General features: G+C 42.2%; 1 protein-coding gene across 1 annotated transcript in view; it reads left to right on the top strand.

Moving 5' to 3' along the window:
- Positions 1-20,220, top strand: part of SESN3 (sestrin 3) — a 771,776-nt gene that overhangs the window by 334,960 nt on the left and 416,596 nt on the right. The window lies entirely within an intron of this gene.

Genomic DNA, 20,220 nt, shown 5'->3' with positions numbered 1-20,220 from the left:
ATCTGATCCATTTTAGTAGGCATTTGATGTTGAGGTTGCCGTTGATTCCTGGGGGGGGGTGTCAGCACACAGTTCTATTTGCCATTTAAGTTCTTTAACTTCGAGCGGTGTGCTGGACTCTTCACTAAAGTTGACTACTTTTTCTAGTATTAAGAATAGAAATTTGGAGGGTTGTGCACAGGTGCATGCGTGCTTTGCTAGCGCGTTGGTGGGGTCATTTCTTCTTATCGCCTGGTAGTGCTCTTTGATCCTATCGCTTAGTTTACGCGTGGTGAGCCCTACGTAGAAGGCTTCGCAGTGGGTGCATTTACTGAGGTAGACTACATTCGTGGTATTGCAGTCAAATCTCGAATTGAATGTGATGGGTTGTTTTCTGTGGGCGATCGTGAGGCTGTTGGTGCTGAGGATATATTGGCAACATATACACTGCTCGCATGGGAACGTGCCTTTGCCGTTTGGGTGCGTGGTATTGTTGCTTCGCCGTGGGTGTTCAAGCAGGGTTTTGAGCGAGTTTGTTTTTTTGTATGTGAATGCCGGTTGCATTCCTATACTTTTGTTTAGTTCAGGGTTGCTGTTCAGGATTCCCCAGTGATTTGTTAATGTTTGTTTGATATTTGGGGCATCATAAGAGATGGGTAGCGGGAATCTGGGGAGGGGGTCCTCCTGGGCAGAGTCAGGCTTTTTGAACCCATATAATAAGATGGGTTTGTGTCTACTGTGCCTGAGATCGCTGACTTCTTTCGCGATCTTGTCTATTAATTGCTCAGGGTAGTGCTTTTCAACGAACAGTCTTCGTAGTGTTTGGCATTCCGTAGCGAATTGTATGTCATTGCTGACAATTCTGCTGAGTCTAACATATTGCCCCTTTATGATGTTTCTTTTCATAAACGTGGGGTGTAGACTCTTGTAGTCTAAAAAATTGTTTCTGTGGGTGGGTTTTCTATAGAGGGTGGAGGCGAATTTGTTGGTGTTGGTTTCTAGGCTAAGGGTGATGTCTAAAAAGTTCACTTCTGAGCCGTAGCCTGCTACTGTGAACTCGAGGAAGCTGATGCTTTGGCGTATTTTTTGAATGAAGGAGTCTAGTGCGGCTGGACTGCTGTCCCATAAGAAGAACACATCATCTATGTAACGTACATACATGGCTAGATGTTCAAAGCCTTCAATTTTGCTGAGTGTGTCAGCTTCCCAGGCACTGAGAACAAGGTTGGCGTATGCTGGGGCCATTTTGGCCCCCATCGCTACTCCTTTTAACTGCTGGTAGATGCAGTCTTCAAAACTAAAGAAGTTGTTTTCGAGAACTAAGAGCATCATATTCCAAAATACAGTTTGTAAGAAAACTTACCATAGCAGTAGATGTTCGAATAGATCACTGCTGCAGTAGCTTTAACCACTGTGGAATATCCTGCTAAAGATTGGATCAGACCAGCCAGCTTCTAAATCTTTCAAGCTTCATCTGTATGCCCTAACCACTGGCTATTTACAAGAATTTTTTTGTAAAACCGGTGGCTAGGGCTCCAGAACTTCTTAGCTTTCCTATAAAAGAAGATAGGCAGGCTACAGCCCTGCCAAATAGGAGCATAAAAGTAAAAAAAAAAAAAAAAAAAAAAAAAAGTAAAGCTCTCCTCACAGCTTGGCAAAAATTGGTGGATGGAGGAAGGAGAGGCTACTGCAGCAGTGATGTATTCAATAATGCACTGTTGTGGGACGTTTACTTGTACATCATTAGAACTCAGCTGCAGTAGTTTTAAGCAATATGGAGTGAGTACCAGAGCTTATTGAATACTTCCGCAGTGGTGCAGCGGTAGCGTTGTTGCCTCACAGCAAGAGCTTCTCCCGTTCGATTCTCAGCTTGGGTTGGGAGTGCCTTCTTTATGGAGTCTGCATGTCCTTCCCGCGGTCTAGTGGGCATTCAAAAGACATGCGTTGAATGGGCGTGCCTTTGTTGAAGGTTGGGCGTCGGCTGGCAACTCGACACCATAAAAAACAACTGCCAATCATTTAGCGGACCGGAGTTCCGCTGTTGCGACCCCAACGGGAAAAAGCCGTAAGACAAACAACAACCAGAGCTTATTGAACAAGGGAGGAAGAAGCTAGCATAGAGCATAGGATTGGAGACTATTTGTAGCAAAGCCTGCTGTAGACCTGGAGAGGGAATCTAGTTTGTTGTGCTTGGTAAAGCTGTGCACAGGTGAGAGTTGCAATATTTAATACATTTCTAGAGTCCACCCTTTTCCAAAAAGCCACAGAAGCAGCCAGAACCCTGGTAGAGTGGGCCCTGTCATTGTGTGGAAGTATCTTGTTATGGTGACAGTAACAAAAAGCAATGGCATAAGACAGCCATTTGGAAATGGTCTGTTTAGACACAGGTTGTCCCTTTTTCTTATGTTCTTAGGATACAAAAAGTTAATAAGTCCTGAATATCTTTGTTCTGTCAGTGTAGTGTCTTAGTTACCTGCATACATCCAGAGTGTGTAGAATTCTGTCCCCTTGATTTTATGTCTCTGGAAAGAAAACAGGTAAATGCATAGCCTGGCTTAGTGTAAACTGATTCAGCCTTGGGCATAGGGTAATTTGAGAACAAGTCCTTCTTTATCTTTGTGAATAATGAGGTAGGTTTGGCTCACCATAAGAGCCTGTAACTTTGATACTGTTTTTTGCAGAAATTAGAAAAAGAAGTAATATTGCTTTCCATAATAAGAACTTCAAGTCAGGCTCATGAGTAGGTTCAAAAGGAAGCACTGTAAGTTTTTCTAGCACAATATTAACATCTCAAGAAGGAGCCATGTGTCTCTTAGTTTGGCAGATGTGCAACAACCCTTTCAGAAATTGTTTCACAAGAAGTAAGGAAGAAAGTGAGGGATCTAAGGGCAGACAAGTAGATATGGCTGAAAGATGAAGCTTGATGGAAAAGCAAGAGAGGCCAGAGGATAATAACTCCCACAAATACCAAAGAATCAAAGGCATCTCAATCATAAAAAAGATCCTGGTTCTTTGCATCAGCTAGAAAATCCTTTCATCTTACTCATTGAAGATGTTCTAGTATTATGTTTCTTCACCTTTATTACCTGCTACATGTCCTCAGGAAAAAAGTGCCTAAAAGGTATTAGAATTCTGTCATCTAGGCAGTCACTCTGCATTTGGTGCATCAAACTCCCCTCCCTTTTGAGTAATTTGATTGATGAAGCTTATAATAATTGTCCTTGTCCATTTTCAAAAGAAGGGAAATCCACTGTTGGTAGGGCCAAAAGGGTTCACCACAATTATTTGTGAAGAATCTTTCTTTTTTCTTTAGAAGAACTGTGGTTATTGGAGGGAGAAGGGTGGAAAGGCATGCGGGAATATTCCTCTCCATGACAATGAAAAGGCATCCGTCTTCCAGGCCTTCTTGAGTCCTGGAGCAAAATGTCTTTATAGCTTTCTTTTTTGACAGGAGGCAAACAAATTTGTTTGAGAAGTTCCTCAAAGGATCTGCCCATGGAAGATCTCGGTGTTCAGCTTCCATTCATGAGCGTCTGTCCTGGTCCTTCTCAGCTTCTCTACTACAGTGTTTGCTCTGAAGGAATGTATGCGGTCTAGAGGAACAAATTGAACTTCGTTAGTAGATCCCAGGCTACCGTAGCTAATCTACAAAGGGGGTATAACCTGGTTCCCCTTTGTTTATGTACCACATCACTGTGGTGTTGCCTTTGTTTACTGACAAAGGGTTTAGAGAGTCTAACGATGGTTCAGAGGTTTGGAAGCACTTATTAGAACGAAAATGTCCTTGACATTTGTGTGCTTTAACGGGTCTTGTTTGCTTCAAAGACCCTACATGTTCACTCTATTGAACACAGCTCCCCAAGCAGCATCCGAAGCATCTGATGTTACAGACTGAGTGGGGGCTGGCAGGGAGAAAGTAAGACCTCTGAGAGAGAGAGAGAGATGATTTGTCCACCAGTTTAACCACTGTTATGCAAACTGCAGCAGTGGAATTTAAATTATAGAGAGTGATGGTGTTGTGTCCAAACTTGATCTTTCTTGTGTGACGTCTGGCCAAGGGAATCGGGAGAGTAGTAGAGGCCATAAACTCTAGGATTCTGCGATATTGTCTGGCAAATGGCCATAGTTTCATTTGAAAATATTAGAAATTATTTGTAACTTTCCACTTTGTCTTGAGGATGAAATTCCATCCTAAGAGTTGTATCTAGAAGACATCCTAGAAACACTGTATTGTGTGGTGGAATGGGAGATTTTGCTCTATTCACCAGAAATTCCAAGTTGAGAAATAGGTTTAATACCCAAACCAAAAATTCTTGACAAGCTATGAAAGAATCTGCAAAAACTAGGCAGTTGCAGGAGCTAGATATCTTGTTACTGCAAATAAACCAAAGGCATAAACAGCAAACTGAAAATGCAGATCAGAATCAGAGAAATGTAAAAACTGCCCAAAATGCTGTTGATTGAATGTGATGGTAAGCATCTTTTAAATGCAATGTTACCAGAAAACTAGGAGGAGGAACGGGAGGCAACAATGTCAGGAAAGCATTTTGAATTTTGGAATTAAGAAGTGAAGGTTTACAATTTTCTTTGTCACTTGAAAAATTGACTAAAATCCTTTCCCTATTGGCTCTGGAGGAATAGATTCTGTTACCCCCTTAGACAGCAAATGATTCTGAGCAAGAGGCTTCTTTGATCTGGAGGATGTAGAGGAATCCCTTGAAACTGAAAGGGTTCTCACTGACAGTTGCAGTCTTTTAGAATTATTCTTCAGACCCAACTTTCCGAGGTTAAATGGTGCCACAAAGGGAAACAAAGACCTAAACTCTTGAATAGAAGTACAGGATTGCCAGGATGGGGAAAGGGACAGTCCCAAAGGGGCATATAGTTTGTCTGAACGTTTTAAGGTTGTTGATGGTCCTTGTTTTTTCTTTGAACCTCCCTCACCTTTTTTTTAATTTTATTTGTTTGAGACTTGTTGAAAATGCTTTCCTGAACTGGAAAAAAAAAGTTTGTAGTATTTTAGAGAGGAAGGTTGAAAATCTGGGTAAACACTGAATTAATTATGAAATTACTTAAAGACCTCCAGAAAGGAAGGACCAAATAACAGTCCTTTCTCTAGAGGAGTATTTAAAAATTCAATTTTAACATCCTCTGGTAAATTGTGACTGTAACCAAGCAAATCTTCTTGAGATATTTAGTAGCAGCAGCTCTGGAAACAGCATTAGTAGGGTCATAAGCACCTTTCAAGGAATATGTTGATTACTTTAGACATAGCAGATGCCACAGAAAACATAGAAGCTTTAGTATCTGAAGGAGGGAGAAGAGCAATTTATATTCTTTAAGAAGCCAGCAGAAACTTAAGACGTAGCTGACGGTTCAAAATTCTCAAGTCCATATATACTTTTTTACCAAACGTAGCAAAAATCATTCTCTTTTAGTCAGATGTAAGAAGGCTGCCTACTGAAAAGCTCAGTAGAAGCTGACTTTGACAAGTAAATTACTGCAGGGGCACTTTATACAATTTCTCATACTTTTTAGGATCAGATGGTGAACTGTCAAGAAAAATGTAGGTTGACAAAAGGCATCTTCTAAGGCTGATGAACAGCATGAATAGTTGCAGGTTGAGGAAAATCTACCTGTAATAAATCATAATGTTTCAGAAATGTCTTTATCATCCTATTGAAAAATATCTCTCATTTTGGCAGGTGTGTTACAAAAAAGACCATTCTTCAGGATGGGAATCTGAGGAAAGGGTCAGAATCTCCACCCTGTAGTGAGGGAATATGAGAAAGACAGTCTGAACTAAATCTTGTCCCTTAGACTGAGCATCAGAATCTAATACAGAAAAATTATTTTCCTCTTCTGTAGAGAAAAGTCATCGGTCAGACTGAAATGCTCTCTTCAGGCTTTTTGTATTTTTTAGCCAAACCCAGCCAGTTATCTACGTCAGGAGAGGAAGATTATTTAGACTTGTGCTCTCTGTCTTTTAGGAGACCCTGCAGAAAAGGAGATCCTCCACAGGTGATTCTTATGCATGAGAAGAGGTTCCTCAGTGTAGTATATAGGGAAGGCCCTGCCCCCATTACCTCCTCATAGCCTGTAGGATGCTTCTCCCTTCTTTAGCAAAGGCAACTGTTCAGGTAAAGCGGAAATTAGATTAAAGACCAAAGCCTCAAGGGCAACTTTTTTGTTCATGCAACTGTAATAGATTCTGGTGCCTAGTCTTAACAGAATGTCCTAGCTGTGAAAGGAGTCTTGCAGGAGGGATAGTTTAGTCTGGAGTTTCATTATCCCAACTAGCCAGTTTCTGTTGTGCTTAGCTTGCTGTTAGCTGGGTTAGCAGCCAATTCAGCTTAATACATGGAATCTAGAACAGTTTGAACTTTAGGGGATAGCTTTCCCACTCTTCAGAAAAAAATTGCTGTTATTCAGATATGTGCTCCATGTCTGTAATGAGATCTGAGAATGTTCTCCTTCAACTTCTAGAATGTCATAGTTGTTCTGAGGAGTGGAAAAAGCAAGACACCCTAGTGGAATAGCCTCTCTTGTGTGGGTAGAAAATGCTGTTTTTCTCTCAATTAAATCTGCGAGTAGCTGTTGATTGGCTCAACTTATACCTAGTCTTGCCCATTTTTTTCAACCCACTTCATTCATTCAGGCATTGGATGGGAATCTAACTTAAACATGCTGTTTAACTTTCTGAAGTCATTTGCAAAACCTTATAGAGCCCCATCAGTTTTTTGCAACTACTTGATGTTGGGATTCTCACTTTTGTTTGTTATGCTCAATTAAACTGATTATTTAAGGCAGCTCTGAAAATGTCATTATTCTGGAGAACAAATTTCTTTACTCCTTTTCCTGAGACAGTGATCATGTCTCCTATTTTGACTTCAGTACATGCTGTGGGAACTTCAAACATGCTTACTATAGTTTCTGTCCAAGGCTTCAGAACATTTATATGTTTAAGTTAAAATATGCTTGAGTCAGCCAGCATAAAAGTGCCAGAACAACATAATCCCAAGGAAATGAAGCAAACCTGGCTTAAGTCCTTAGCCCGAGGATAAAACAGTAGTTTAGTTAAATGATGCATTATTTGGGGTCACTGTGCTCTAAACCAGCCATCTTACATTGAGGGCCTCCCTGCACCCTTGTGGCAGAGGTGTGTAGTTCAGGTTCCATCCGAGTTTGGGATTGCTGGAGAAAGGCTTAGTTTGGGGCTTACCTACTGGTAGTTTCTTAACTGTTGCATTTTACTTGTATTTAAGCCTCGCGTGTGTGCGTAGCTGCACTTCACACAGTGGTGGTTAGCTCTGCCCTGTATAGATGCAAACACTTGAAAACTTAACTTTTCCCTAAATGTCAGTCAGTCGAACCATCCAAGTCCCCTGTTGCTCTGCAGGCAACTCAGCTGTAAACTGAACCGCAGCTCTTCACCCTAAACTGTCAATAGAATAAGCCCGTCTGTTATTCCTGCTTTATAAACTTACCCACCAAAGCAGTACCATAGTATAAACCTGCCATTTTGGATGGTCACTTTCTGACCATTTCTCCAGCCAGCTTGAATCACTTGAGCATCCTGAAGCAATGTAGTAATTGCCTCTTGTATTCGGACAACCTCTTAGTCGTAAAACAAACAAATATGTGTGTGAGAGAGGTAATTACACTATCAATTTGGAAATTATCATCTTGCGTAACAAAAAAAAAAAAAAGACATCAAACAGGCTGCCAGCTGACACACTTCACCTCTCACTTAAGTTCAGGACACAACTCGTAAACCCACTTACACAAAGGTACTCACTAGAAGCCTATCAAAAGATCAGAGATCTCCCAAGCGCAAATTTGCACACCCACCTCAACATGTAAAGAAACCACTGCACATAACGTACATGTCAGAGTCTCACCAAATAAGTCTCTAAGGCAAGACACCTCAAAACCTAATGTTTTGGTTGTAGGAGACTCTGTAGTGAGATACACAGATGTTCCCCTCACCAGGGTGGACAAGGAGAAGGTCACTTTCAGATGCCTATCAGGTGCCAGGATTCAACATATCACTCGAGCACTCGGGTCACACAATAACATGCACCGTTATGACTCTGTCATAGTCCATGGTGGGGTGAATGACTTGAGACGTACCTCCTTGGACTGTATGAAGAGGGACATGACTGAACTCTCAGACTGTGTTCCAGGCAGATGTGACCCTAGCCCTAAGCAGTATTCTACCTTCATCCAGAATGATGCCACACTATAAACAAAAAATGTGACTTCAACAATCAGCTTAGCTTCTGATGTCATTCCAGGGGGATTCAGTATTTGTCAGCCTGGGAAGACATAGTCGACAGGCCATGCTGCATTGTCAGTGATGGTCTGCACCTTTCTCCACTAGGCTTTTGGATATTGACTAAGGTGCTTGCTTCCCCATAGTGCCTTTTTAGGCAATGCCAAAACAACAAAATTTCTGACATAGCAAAACCCACTCGAGACCGACTTAAGGTTCTGCTGCTTAATACTTGGAGTCAGAACATGAAACTGTACTCCCTGGAAGCACTTTTTACCTTGGAAGATGTTAATGTCTGTGCAGTCGCTGAAACATGGTTCGAGATCATAGAGAGCACCTCACCTGTGCAAGACTACAATACAATGTCTTCCACATGTTCAGACTTGAGAATGAGTGTGAAAGAACCAAAGTGGAGGTGTATCCATCTTCATTAAAGCCAAGTACACTTCCAGATTGGTCAGGCATGACTCTCAGCCTACTCCATGCCTAATAAACTATAGGCAAAATGCCCTACCACATCATTGCTAGCTATAGGTCCCCCTTCATCAACCAAGAAAAGCAAAATGCCTACCTGAACTTAATGGAGTCACTCACCATACAGTGCAAAACCTTAGTCATAGATGATTTCCATTATCCCTCCGTCAACTGGGTACTGTACACAAGCTCAAACATACTTGCCCAGAGGTTTCTGGAACATATGGTCTGCACCCCCCCCCCCCCACGGGGCTGTAATGTCCTTGACATAGTACTCACCAACATGGGTGGTCACTGGACTGCCCACTGTGTGATGTCCTCCCTGGTATGGTTGGACCATAAATCGGTCTTATTCGAACTAACTGTTAGACCCCACACCCCCAAAAGGAGCGCAAAAAAAAACTAAAACTTCTCCAAAGGAAACTACAGCCTACTAAGCGATATAAAAAGTTTTATACCCTCTGCAATCACAGGCAGTAATGACTCCTATGCAGAGATGTACACAAATGCCCTGTATAATCATCTTAACTGTATAGACTTGGCTGTTCCTGACCAGATTAAAGCCAATCCCTGCCGAAACAAGCCACCTTGCTGGACATTTAGTGTAAGCAGATTGTATAACAAAAGGAAGAAACTTGAGTCCAAGAACAAGAGGCAACTGCCTCTGCAAAGGAAGAATTCCCCTCCCAGATTGAGCAAGCAAATCATAAGTCTTGTAAAGTTCTCTAAACCTCATTATGAAGCTGAAATAGCATCCCTAACCAAGGACAGTCATAAGGCATTCATTAACTATGTCTGAACTCTAAAAGGGAGCACACAGCTATGTGCCAAGTTGGTGGTAGATGCTACTACTCACACTATACTAGAAGAAATTGCCAACCTGTTGGCTGACAGATTTGGTGCAGACTTCACTCCCCTCCACACCAGCCATACCCCAGAGATCAAGTCCTGTCGTAACTCTCCAAGGCCAAAAATACGTCCTCAGTGGGACCAGATAACATCCCAGATTACTTACTAAACAGGTTAAAACGGGACCTAGCTTGACCTACTTGCCATTCTCTTTAACCATAGCCTGAGAACTGGCTTTATACCAGCAGAATGGAGAACAGCAACAGTAATTCCCTTGCATAAAGAGAGGCCATCAACCGACCCTGGGAACTACAGACCCATAAATCTAACCAGCCTTATCTGCAGTTCCATGGAAAGGATCATCAAGGACCTTAACAAGGACATAAGTGACCTTCATACTCTAGACCCAACTCAGTTTGGCTTCATTAATGGTACATCATGCTTATTGAACCTGATAGACTTTTGAGAAAGTCACCATAGCCCTGGATGAGGGAAAGACAGTGCATATACCGCCTGTCTGGACGTAGCCAAAGCCTTTGACACAGTCTCCCTCTTGGGTATCATTGGAAAAACTCTCCCAACTAGGTGTTAACCCTTACATCACTAGATGAGTATCCAATTGGCCCACCAACAGAACACATACTGTCAAAGCTGGTGATGCCACCTCTATCAGTAGACCCATCACCAGTGGCACACTGCAAGGAACTGTACTGGGCCCTTTACTATTTGAAATCTATTTCTCAGTAAGCCAAAGGCCATCTACTTTAGCCTGGACTTCCAGGTTCACTGATGATTGTAAACTAGGCACAATCATTGAGACCCCCCAATGATAACATATTACAGGAGGGGCTAACATAAACAAATGACTGATGCCAAAGTCACGGTCTAAAACTAAATTCAAAAAAAGCGCACTATTATTCCATTTGGCAAAGCAGAATTCCCCACTAATTACAATAGTGACAGCACCCTCCTAAGTTCAAAGCCACTGGTGTGAGATCTGGGAACACAGGTTGACAGCAATATGATCTCTGAGCACTAGGTTTCCAAGGTGGTAAGGAAAGCCTTCTACATTGCGCATCTTATAAGTAAAGGCATTGCATCCAGGTCTAAGGATGTTGTAAGCTCACTTTACTCAACCCATAGAGTACAGTTCTCCCCGCAGCATGCATCTCACCAGACACCTGCAGCAACTGAAGAGACCACAAAGGTTTTTCACTAAGAAGCCTCCAAACCATTATCTATGTGGATAGACTGAAATCCCTGTCACTGTACTCTGTATCATATAGGTTGCTGAGAGGCAGCTTGTGCCTGGCCTACAGGGCAGTCTATGACCCTGACCTGATGGGAGATGCTGCATATCGCAAATCAAATTGCTTTTGAGTCACTTACTCTAGGGATCTCAGCCTTGCCAGTGACATTAACAGAACATGCTGGAGAGACAGGTACGTCTCACAGAGATCGCCATTGCTCTGGAATAAACTTCCAATTCATGTGAAGCAATGACTCTATTCAAGCGCAACCTGGACAAATGGATGGGTGACTGCAAATTCACCTCAGGGATGGCACTCATGTCCCTCACTGACAGGGGTATTCAGTGCTGATCTGTAAAATACGTCCATCTAACCAAGGACAATTGGGGCAACCCAGGATTAACATGGCTAGACTTATAAAGGCTTTAGGGCTGCTAGCTTAGTAACTTCCTATGAACAATGAACCTATTCACTGAGATCTCCATAAGAGTATTTCAGCTGTCTGCCTTCTCTCTCCTTTTCTGTGTACTTTAGTACTGCAGTAAAATCCCAGTAGGTTTTCAGTCTGGGTACAGTATCCTCTCATAGAGGGAACTTGTATTTTACTTAGCGAGTCTCACACACACAATAAACTTTCCATTTCAGATCTCTCCATCTTTGGGCATTTTCTCTGCCTATTCTCAGTTCTGACTTCCTTCTTTACTCTTCTGTCAAGAACCCCAATTCTTTTATTGGGTTCTGATCCTGATACAGCTATAGATGCAACTGCTGCCTATTATCTGCTGTGGAAAAAGTTTGCAAGCCTGTTTCAGCCACTTCTCCAGTTCATATTGTATTTCTCTGATTCAGCATTCACAGCTATGCCACACATGATAATAGTACTAACGATTATGTATAAAAACATAGGTGTCACAGTTTGTAAAATGTTGTTACCCCCACTAGAGATAGCAGCATCCTTGACCTGGTCATTACTTACATGGGTTACCGTTGCTCCACACCATTAGTCACCTCCTCCCTGGTTAGATCTGACCACAAATTATTCACCTTGGAAATCCACATCCCTACCACCCGCCTCACAAAGGTAACCACCATGAAAAGCTTCTCCAAAGCTAACTTTGGGTTCCTAAAAACAGAGATGGCTAACTTCATGGCACCCATGCAAATGGAGAGTAGTTGCATGACCGCCAAATCATACACCAATGCACTGTATGAACATGTACACATGCATGGATCTTGTCATGCCCAAAAGAACCAAGACACTCTCCTCCAAAAAAAAAAAGGAAGCCAATCTGGTGGTCCCCTGCTATAAACAAACTCTACAACAGAAGGAGGAAACTGATGTAGAATAAGGTGAAGTCCCAAGACTGGAAAAACATCCTATCAGCCTCAACAAAAAGTTGAGATTCCTCATCAAATCCTCTAAAGCTGGCTATGAAAGCAGAATTGCAGCAGATACTAAAGACAACCACAAGGCCTTCTATAGTTATGTAAAGAATCTCCATGGCAATGCCCAGACTTGCTCTGAGCTACTGCATAATGGTACCTCCTTTACTGAGCCAACAGATATAGCCAATATGCTGGCCGACAGAATCGCGCAAACTTTACCCCTCCACCCAAGGACAAATCACAATACCAGTAAATTGCCAGGCACCCAGTATTACTGCTGCATAGGTTGATTTCACTGTCCAAGGCCAAGAATACAGCTTCTATGGGACCTGACAATATCTCTGGCTGTGTTCTATATGAACTACATAGTGAACTGGCACCTCACCTGTGTGCCCTGTTCAATCACAGCCTCACCTCAGGCTTTGTCCCTACCGAATGGCACACTGCTACAGTCATCCCTCTCCACAAAGGAGGAGTGACTACAGACACTAGGAACTGACGAGTCTGATCTGCAAAGCTATGAAACGCATCATCATGGACCTAATAGACAAGGATATAGGGAATCTCCAAACTCTGAATCCCGCACAGTTTGGTCTTGTGAAGGGTAGATCATGCCTGCTCAACTTCGTCGACTTCTTTGAGTCAGTCACCAGAGCTGTGGATGATGGCAAGGTGGTTCATACAGTCTACCTTGATCTGGACAAAGCCTTTAATACCATTCCCCACTCGAAAATCATAGAAAAACTCACTAAGCTAGACCCTACATCACTAGGCGGGTTGCAAACTGCCTCACAGATTAGAACCCACAGTGTGAAAGTTGCCGACTCAAGTCAGACTGCCGACCAGTCATGAGTCGAGTCCCACGGGGTTCGGTCCCGAGTCCTCTCCTGTTTGCTATCTACTTCTCTGAAGTCCAGGCCAACACGAAAGGGACTCTGGCTGACAACGTTTGCAGACTATTGCAGGTTGAGAGCTGCTATTAACTCCCCAAGTGATGTTGACATCCTACAGAAAGGACTCACTGAGACCAACGACTGGTGTCAGAACCATGGCCTTAAGCTCAATGCCAAAAAATGTGTAGTCATCCCCTTTGGAAAAGACCTGGTTCCAATGAATTACCACATCAATGATAGTCTACTGAACACAGAAGGCATTGTAAGAGATCTGGGAACACAGGTTGACAGCAACCTCTGTTTTGACCACCACATTGCCACTGTGGTCAGAAAGTCCTTCTATGTAGCACATCTCATTACTAAGGGTTTTGCATCCAGGAAGAAAGAGGTAATTGTTTCCCTCTACTCTTCCCTCATTAGGCCAATCATGGAGTACAATGCCCCTTTTGGCATGTACCTCACTAGACACCTGCAACAACTGAAGAGGCCACAAAAGTACCTCGCAAAGAGGATCCTAGGCCTTAAATGCTTGTCCTATATGGACAGACTCAAAAACTCCCAACTGTTCTGTCTCATATCGCCTACTTAGAGACTATCTCTTCTTGACTTACAAAGCCATGTCTGACCCAACTCTGTTAGAAATGCTACTTCTAAAGAAATCCCAATCCCTCCGCCCCACATGCTCCAGAGACCTCAACCTCATTACCACAATTAACAGAACATGCTGGAGGGACAGGTTCATAACCCAGAGTCTGCCCATGCTATGGAATAGACTCCCCATACATGTCAAACAGAGCACCTCACTGGCCCTCTTCAAGAGAAATCTTGATGAGTGGATGGAAAATGGAAAATTAACCTCGGGGATCACTCCAGTAGCTCTACTCGACAGAGGCACTGGGAGCTATTGGGTGGCACGATGCCAGGATAATTCTATGGGCTAGGCTTGTAAAGGCTCCAGGGCCATTAGCCTAGTACACCCTTATGAGCCTATTTCTGGAAGTTGTATTACTTTAAACAATGTAAATTAGTACATTTGAAAATGCTGAATCTTTCACAGAGAAAGCATGTTGTAGGTCTGTTTGCTTCCTTGTAAATTTGTCGGTCAGTTTGTGGATTTAGTTTGCTTATAGTCACATGATGTAAATGTTTGCTATCACTAAATGTACGTTGGGTTTTGATTCATATTACATAAGAAATTGGTCATCATTTTTCAGAAGTGTTCACCTTCATATATAATATTCTCAACTCTTTCACCTGTCTGATTAAATGTCTGGTGAGGGATAAGATGAAGTGTGTACAAGTTAGCATCTTTATTTATGCTGTATGCATTTACTGAGACCATGTTTTTGCTGCATTTGCATTTTACGTATTGCATGCTTTATAATGAATACAGTGTATCCCTCCCCAGTTGATTTCTAACATGTTCTTGTTTGGAGGTTCCTAGTATTTGTAACTTGAGAATATCCATCTGTTTAGTTTTCTTTCAATGTCTTAACATATTCTCTGAAAAATGCTGTTCAACTAGATTTTGTTTTCTTACGTTTTTTGTCGTCGCCAAGGAGCTTACTCCACTGTATGACCCTTGTTTTTCCTGTAGTAACTCTTTCTAGTAGTTGTCATTCTGTCCATTAGTGAAAAGAAAAATCTTAATACATCTTCTAAGGTATAATTTTTTTTGTTTGTTTGTTTCTGGTGATGGGTACTTTAGGTTCTTTTAAAACGGATGGGAATTATGGAAAAAAAGATGCCATCATGTTGATACCTTCCTAGCTTTGAAATTGAAAGACTTGAGGCATGGATGTAGAACTGTTAACAGTCTTTTGTGTAGAGGTAGGGTTATAGGAGGCTGATCTGCCAACATCCCTTTTATAAGGGAAAAACTTTTTCTTTTTTTCTTTTTTTTTTTTTTGCTTTGGCCATCATGAAAGACTGAAGGGATACACATTTATTTTTTTCCCTTCAGCATCAGCTTTGCATGCAATTGGTGCTCATACCAACTTTGCATTTTTTTTGCTTGGGTACATCAGGTCTGGGTCTTTTTCCCAAATCATTTCAAATGGAAGAATGCAGTACTGGAGATGACTATTGATTTTAGGTCCTTTCTGCAGGAATGATATCTTATTTCAAAACTGTTGTGAAAACTCTAAAGTCTTGTAATGTTGTAAATGCATAGGTTATGACTATGTTAATGGCCCTAGAGCCTTTACAAATCTGACCATAATACCCAGGATATGACAATATATCTTTATTATATCTTAATTCTCCAGATATGAGATGGGGTAGTGGGTCTGTGGGTGTTGATGCCGCAAGTCATTTTTGAGACTGCCTCTTTCCATAAGGGATATGGGCAGTGCCTCAGGAGTAATTGACAGTTCTTTTTGAAGAGAGTGAGGGATGGGCCTTTGTTTTATGAAGACGGGAAGTTTATTCCGTAGATGAGGTAGTGTTTGGGATACAAATCATCTGTCTGAACAGCAGGTTGTGTTAGAGTAACAAATAAGGTTCAGGTCCATGGAGTGTGTAACCTATATATTTTGGCACCAGTTGTTTCACATTTAGGCTCGTTTGTAGGATGTCGGTATCATTTGGGATTCAGTAATTTCTCCCAGTTTACAGTCTTTTGTGAACTTGGTGAGCCAGAGGCCCCCAACATTGGCCTTCGCTTCAAAGTATATACCAAGCAGGAGGGGTCCCAACACTGAGCCCTGAGGGACACTGCTAGTAATAGGATAAGCAAATCCACTTCCGATAAGAAATCTGTCTGGACAACAAGCTCAGATAAATCAGGTTGGCAGCAGATGCCAGATGAGACCAGTCATGCACTCCCTCATTGTGATTACAGCCTTCTTACCCATGCCCCCCCCCCCATATGCCTACCTCCACATGTGTATTTCACAGTAGACTCTTAAAATCCCACTGATGACGAGAACTAGCTAATCTGGAGTACTTCTGTTTTCCAAATCAGTGCTACTGGGCTGTTTTGAAGTAGAACCAACAATGCACTATGCTTATGTAATCTCCCACTCATCCAGCTCAGTAGTAAGACACTTCAGATGCCTCCTTTATTGATTGGGAGGGGTTGTCATGGATTTCACTCTTCATAGCATTTAGAATGAGCTGGAGACTTGTTGACGCATCTGTATTTTGGATCTGAAGCAGTCGGCCTAGGTCTGTAACATCATTTCTCATTCCTTCTACAGTAACTTTTGCATGTCGGGTCTGATAGCATAATGATCCTATTGTATGAAGAGCATAATGATCCTATTGTATGAAGAGCAAGGTGTTGTACCCCTTTCTGTGGCTAGTCCATGTTTCTTTGGAAGCCGGACCTGGGACCCTCTTTTAGCAGTATACATCCATGGTGGTGATGGTTCCTTGTCGGATTGTTTAGTAGTAACATCCTCTGTTTCTGAATGGTTAGTTACTTTCCTGATGACAGTGCAGATTGTTTCTCTGTGTGCCTGTCTGTGTTTAGGAATTTTTGTATTCATATTGAATGCAAAGCACAAATTATTATTTTCCATTGTTACTTTCCCAAACAATCTCTTTAGTAATATTTTGGTGCTTTGATTTCTCAATATCTGTACCTCCTGGATGATTCCTCAATCCAGGAATTTAATATCACAGCTGTTGGGAGCACATGACCCATTACAGCTTAGTTCTTCCAGTTCCATAGAAGCCGTGTTACCAGGATTGTCAGAAGGTGTGATCCACAATCTGATGGCGGTTCAGCAGCCTTGTAGGGGAGTGTAGAACAAAAACTTTCTGCCGTAGTTAAAAATGATGGTCCTTTTTTCAGTAGTGTAATCCTGCTCTAATTTTAAATCATCAGTCAACGTGCAAATTGTGACTCAGTTTTCTGTCAAAGTATATTAGCTAGCATTCATGGTGGGGAAGATGGGCAGACCTTAATATCCCTTCAACTCTCAACCTTTTTGAGATGTCCAGCTAAGGGATTCTGGTGCACTGCTTGTCCTTGGATGCTATGTTTTGTGCCAGAGAATCTTGTGTTTCAATGCCTAAGCCTTCTGACTCAGCAGAGCTCAAGTTTCAATTGTAGAAGGCTATTTTCTTGATCGCTATTACAACTTCCAATTTAATGTTTTGAGCTGCAGACATGTCGGTGCTTGAACCTTATTTAATCTTCAGTAAGTACAGGCCATCTCTTCAAGCCAACCCTTCCTGTCTCTTTTTTTTTTTCGTTTTTCTTCCTATAAAAAGGGTAATTGTGAGGTGGTGATCAGGGAAGAGTTAAGAGAGGCACTGGGTGGCAGTGAAGAGTTACCGAATAGCTGGGTAACTACAGCAGAGCTAGTAAGAGAGATGGCTAGAAAGGTGCTTGGTGTGACATCTGGAAAGAGGAAGGAGGACAAGGAGACCTGGTGGTGGAATGAAGAAGTACAGGAGAGTATACAGAGAAAGAGGTTGGCGAAGAAGAAGTGGGATTGTCAGAGATGAAGAAAGTAGACAGGAGTATAAGGAGATGAGGTGCATGGCAGAGAGAGGTGTGGTGAAGGATAAGGATAAGGCATATGAAGAGTTGTATGAAAGGTTGGACACTAAAGAGGGAGAAAAGGACCTGTACCGATTGGCTAGACAGAGGGACCGAGCAAGGAAAGATGTGCAGCAGGTAAGGTTGATAAAGGATAATGAGGGAAATGTACTCACAAGCAAGGAGAGTGTGTTGAGCAGATGGAAAGAGTACTTTGAGGGGGTTGATGAATGAAGAGAATGAGAGGGAGAGAAGGTTGGATGATGTGCGGATAGTGAATCATGAAGTGCAGTGGATTAGCAAGGAGGAAGTAAGGATAGCTATGAAGAGGATGAAGAACAGAAAGGCTGTTGGTCCAGATGACATACTTTGTGGAAGCGTGGAGGTGTTTAGGTGAAATGGCAGTGGAGTTTTTAACTAGATGGTTTAATGAAAGCGAGAGGATGCCTGAGGAATGGGGAAAGTGTTTTGGTACCGATTTTTAAGAATAAGGGTGATGTGTAGAGCTGTAGTAACTACAGAGGAATTAAACTGATCAGTCACAGCATGAAGTTATGGGAAAGAGTAGTGGAAGCTAGGTTAAGAAGGGAGGTGATGATTAGTGATCAGCAGTATGGTTTCATGCCAGGAAAGAGCACTACAGATGTGATGTTTGCTCTGAGAGTGTTGATGGAGAAGTACAGAGAAGGTCAGAAGGAGTTGCATTGTGCCTTTGTGGATTTAGAGAAAGCATATGACAGGGTGCCTAGAGGGGAGTTGTCGTATTGTATGAGGAAGTCGGGAGTGTCAGAGAAGTATGTAAGAGTGGTACAGGATATGTACGAGAGTAGTGTGACAGCAGTGAGGTCTGCGGTGGGAGTGACGGATGCGTTTAAGGTGGAGGTGGGATTACATCAAGGATCAGTTCTGAGCCTTTTCTTATTTGCAATGGTGATGGACAGGTTGACAGACGAGATCAGACAGGAGTCCCCGTGGACTATGATGTTTGCAGATGACATTGTGATCTGTAGTGAGAGTAGGGAACAGGTGGAGGAGACCCTGGAGAGGTGAAGATGTGCTCTAGAGAGAAGAGGAATGAAGGTCAGCAGGACTAAGACAGAATATATGTGTGTGAATGAGAGGGAGGATAGAGGAATGGTGAGGATGCAGGGAGTAGAGGTGGCGAAGGTGGATGAGTTTAAGTACTTGGGATCAACAGTTCAGAGTAATGGTGAGTGTGGAAGAGAGGTGAAGGAGAGTACAGGCAGGATGGAGTGGGTGGAGAAGAGTGTCAGGTGTGATTTGTGACAGACTAGTACCAGTAAGAGTGAAAGGGAAGGTCTACAAAAGGGTAGTGAGACCAGCTATGTTATATGGGTTGGAGACAGTGGAATTGACAAAAAGGCAGGAGTCAGAGCTTGACATGGCAGAGTTGAAGATGTTAAGATTTGCACTGGGTGTGACGAGGATGGACAGGATTAGGAATAAGTATATTGGAGGGTCAGCCCAAGTTGGAAGGTTTGGAGACAAAGCCAGAGAGGCAAGATTACGTTGGTTTGGACATGTGCTGAGGTGGGATGCAGAGTATATTGGGAAAAAGATGCTAAGGATAAAGCTGCCAGGTAACAGGAAAAGAGGAAGGCCTAAGATAAGGTTTATGGATGTGGTGAGAGAGGACATGCAGGCGGTTGGTGTGACAGAGCAAGATGCAGAGGACAGGAAGAAATGGAAACAGTTGATCTGCTGTGGCGACCCCAAATGGGAGCAGCCGAAAGAAGAAGAAGATGATCACCTGGTTGGTTAGTGCCCAGAAATCCTTGCAATGTCTGTCTTTTTGTTTCATTTGCACTTTTTTTCCCATGCTACAGGTCATGAAGATTGTAGTTTTCACTGTTATCACCCGCAATTTTGCATCCCAGAATGGTTTTACTGAGGTCAGTCAAGTGGTGTAAAAAACTAAAGTGAAACTTGCAGGAGCTAGTTGGAGAAATCGTAAAGAGCAGGAGTGAGTTGTACTGTAGCATTAAGTAAGCCAGTGAAATGTAGCATTTTATCCATTTAACTACTGTATTATGCACTATATCAAACATAAGTCATCTTTCGTTTGACTTAATATTTCTTTGGTGTGACAGCTTTTAGTCACTGAGTAAAACTCAAATTTCACTGGTTGCAAAATTTTAAGGGAAGTAGGTCCTGTATTTTTAAGGACTACAATTTAAAAAGCAGCTTTTTATTAAGCATGTTATCTCTTTTATAATGAAGAAAATGTAAATGTACCATGAAAGGCATTTCCTGGCTTAAAGTAAGCATATATCTGCGTAACTTCACTCTTCTGTCATAGATCATCTAAAAAAATCCAATGGTTCATGGCATTGTCACTGCAACTAAATGGATGGAAAACAAAACCATATTTTTCTGATGTGTAGATGGTGTCATACTATAGTGACCAAAACTCCATTCTAGGAGGAGGACAAAGAGGCTGAAAAACAACATTGTATGGCAGGCCCTAGGATGGCCTTTTTGGCATGTACAACAGGAAGTTATAATAAAACAACTGAGGGACTCTGGTGCCGTAGTGGTACTATGATAAAAATGTATTTTTCTGAGTTAGGTTGGAGTTTTTCTTTATACAGTAGGACTGAT

This window comes from Protopterus annectens, chromosome 5.part0 (genome assembly GCF_019279795.1).
Source record: "Protopterus annectens isolate FY-2018-M chromosome 5.part0, PAN1.0, whole genome shotgun sequence".
NCBI classification, from domain to species: Eukaryota; Metazoa; Chordata; order Ceratodontiformes; family Protopteridae; genus Protopterus; species Protopterus annectens.
The sequence above is the reverse complement of the archived record's forward strand: the minus strand, read 5'-3'. Positions and strand labels throughout refer to the sequence as shown.